The following is a 3,564-nucleotide window of genomic DNA, read 5'->3' as shown; positions in this document are numbered from 1 at the left end:
AATTTATTGTTACTGTGCGTAACTTCAGATTAATATCAATGATATATAACTATAATAATGTGTCGATTTGTTATATTACGGGAAAAGAGAAGAGTTCTGGTCGTGCTTATATTTTGATAATGGGGAAGTCAAATTAAATTCTAATTCTGGACAAATCTAGAGTTTGACCCCATGAAACGAGGTCACGAAAAAAACGATTTCTTTGCTGACCCGATGAACCCCCTTGGCCTATTTTTGATTGATCAGCTGCAAACACATGTACTGAGCTCATTTCACCCCTTGTGACACAGATCACGAATCTACATCAACAAACAATGTAAAATGTGACGCGTATTTTGTGGTGTCCCAAGACAAAATTAGCCAACGTAGTCATTATCCGATGGTGAGAGGCGTGTTTTTGAAGGAACGTTGTTGCCAAGCTTTGCCTATGTCGACCTAACGGTTTCAGGTTCTTCTTCGCCCGGGACGTATCTGATTGGCCTATACTCATACTGTTGTTATCTGTCTTCGAGGAGGCTATTAATTAACATGCCGCCTGTCTTTGTGTTGGCGCGTCTTTGTTTAAAACACCAGCGACCAAGATTTCAACTGAGAGAGCTTGCGTTTTTGGTTCCTGCTTTCACTGTCTCCAAAAAGATGATGGGACTGAATACATCAAAGTGGGAGATAAGGATAGAGAGGGGAGGAGATATATATACATATATATATATATATATATATATATATATATATATATATATATATATATATATATATATATATATATATATATTTATATATTACACAGAGAGAGAGAGAGGGGGGGGGGGGGCAGGCAGAAAGGCAAACGGACAGACAGGTAAATTTCAGAAGAAAGATAAGCAACCACACTACAGATCTCTTAAGAGACCAAGGAATATGCACCTTTTGAAGGAGAGCCGTTATCGGTGGAATATGAGAGTTGAATATAAGTAAATACAGTGGAAACCTGATATAACAGGGATGGTGGGACCAAAGACAAAGAAGTCCTGTTATATCAGAACCCCTGTTAAACCAAAATTGCAAGGAAAGTAAGCATTTGTGGACTAATCCAGCTGTATTTATTCATGGGTAGGCCTAGTTTCAGTTGCCACAGATGCCCACGAACAGAGGTTTTAGCTATGTGGCAGGCCTGTGCATGACACATTACGCGTTCGTGTAGCTAGGCTAGATCGAAGTCTGCAGCACACAGCAGCCCTCTCTCGCTTCTCCCGCTGCGTGTGCTTGCTGCAGTGGCGTGGCTTGCGTGGGCTTGCACTCACTCTCTCTCTCTCTCTCTCTCTCTCTCTCTCTCTCTCTCTCTCTCTCTCTCTCTCTCTCTCTCCCTCCCTCCCTCTCTCTTTCTCTCTCTCTCTCTCTCTCTCTCTCTCTCTCTCTCTCTCTCTCTCTCTCTCTCTCTCTCTCTCTCTCTCTCTCTCTCTCTCTCTCTCTTACTTTTTACACATTGTTAACGAGCCTTTGTCCATGCTATAACCGATTGGACTCCGATTAGGCCCTGTTATTGCCGATAACTTTTGATCGAGACAAAGGGTAGGGAAAAACGGGGTTTTTTTTAAAATCCCTGTTATTACCGGTTATTACATGGTTTCCACTGTAATCGGTCCTCTTCCATTGCTAACTGGTTGGACTGTGTCATATTAGCAAGCTTACAAGGGTCTCAAACTGGGGGGGGGGGGGGGGGGGGGAATAGTAATTGGTGACCCAGGGCCTCATCAAGTATTATAGAGATAGAAAAAAAAGGGTTTCAATTTCAAGTATGTAAGCTTTCTTTAAAAAAAATAGAATCCATTTTTTAATTTTTTTTTTAAAGTACGACCTTCCTTTTTTCAGTCTTTATTTTTAGCTGCTCACAACATGACTGGTTCATCGTGGTCTAAGGGTGCTGTGTTCACCTCTTATTCAATAGAGTTCGAAACCTGGCAACAACGAAAAATGTTCTTCTAAAAAATGTTCTCCTTTCACCTCCTTTCCTGCTCTCTTTTCACGTTCTTTCATTATTCATTTGCTTTCATCTCAAATTTCTGCCCCCCCCCCCTTTTTCATCCCCTGGACCCCTAAGTCTTTCTCCTGCTACTCCTGGCTCCTTATTCTTACTGAACTGCTGTCTTTCAGCCACACCCTGATCTTTGGGCAGGTAAGATCGAACACCTAGCCTTGTTGGATAAGGAGAAAAAATCTCAGAGGTCCCGTGAGCAAGTTGGGCACGTTAAAGATCAGTGATGATGGGGATCAAAAGTGAAAAAGGAGGAAAATGTCGCGTGACATATAAAAGTTAGTTTTCCAATTAAAAACTCCCATCTTTAAAACAACTTGAAGGGACAGATAAAAGCTAAAATAACTATACTTACATTATCTTCAACTTGTGTGGGCATACAAGCATCAGAGGGAGTCATCCCCCTGTTAACATTTTCTTCTCTTGTTGGAAGGCCCTTGCAATGAAGACTGGTGTCTCTTGAAGGCCTTCTTGATGGCACTCTCTTTGTTCATTCTGGCTTTTGCAATTGTTGTCAGAGTGTGCGCTTGCTGCTCTAAAGCTGTCTTCCTCTCCCCTTTTTCTTCTCTAACTTTGTTCAGTTGCTTCCTGTATCTGGCATGGGAAGACTTCATAGAGCACACAAGGTTAGGGTTGGCAGCAGTGTGCAAGCTTTCCCTACTTTTGAAGCAGGCCACAGAAGTGTCCCTTGACATCGGGGAATATTTGAGGGTCTGGACAGCAGAAAATGTAGACACTGTCATGTTGCCTGACTTAATCTTTATGTCTTTCATCCTGGAGAATCAGTATTCGACTTGCGACCAATGAAATATGGAGAGACATGCTCTGGCTAACTTTTTGAGTGTAGGAAACTTGTTCTGCTAGCTCGACCATGCATCCACTCTCGCATGTGTATTAGTGTTTGGGGTGATATTATACTCCTTGATTTCAGTGGCCAGCAAATCAATTTCTACAGAGGTTAAATAGTGTGGAAAATAATCCATTCGATTATTGAGAGCTTTTCCTAATACTAATACTGAAGGGTAAGGCACTTCTGGATCAAGGGCAGAAAGGCACGCAATGAACTTGTTGTCAAACGGCAGGATTTTCAAGAAGTGTTTGGCACAAAACCTATAGGCCTTTGAGACAGTCATGAGAAAACTGTTTTGATCAGCATAAATCTAACCTTCGAGGAGTTTCAAAGTTGTTTTGCCTATGAACAAGTCCCTCAAGTCAAGATTGTTTTCCACACTGCCAACATCAAGTTTCAGGAGCTGCTTTGGAGTGAGGTCCACAATTTTCTCTGGCCTGAGGAAGCTAGCAAGGAATTTCCTCCGAACCGCTTCCTCGTACATGTGTATAGCTCAGCCACATTTAGCATGTGAACAAAAAACGTGCGGACTGCACAGTCGCTAAAATTTGAAGTCAAGTAGAGGCTGCAAATTATAGTTCTGCGAGCCTTAATTGCCCCTCGGACCGTGAGTTTGAGGCCCTTGCTTTGTCAGAAGTTCTGACAAATCTATGACATTTTCGAATCAATTCTCCCATGATAGGCCTATCCCTGCAGTTCTCGA

This window comes from Aplysia californica, unplaced genomic scaffold (assembly GCF_000002075.1).
Source record: "Aplysia californica isolate F4 #8 unplaced genomic scaffold, AplCal3.0 scaffold00009, whole genome shotgun sequence".
Taxonomy (NCBI): Eukaryota; Metazoa; Mollusca; class Gastropoda; order Aplysiida; family Aplysiidae; genus Aplysia; species Aplysia californica.
The sequence above is the reverse complement of the archived record's forward strand: the minus strand, read 5'-3'. Positions refer to the sequence as shown.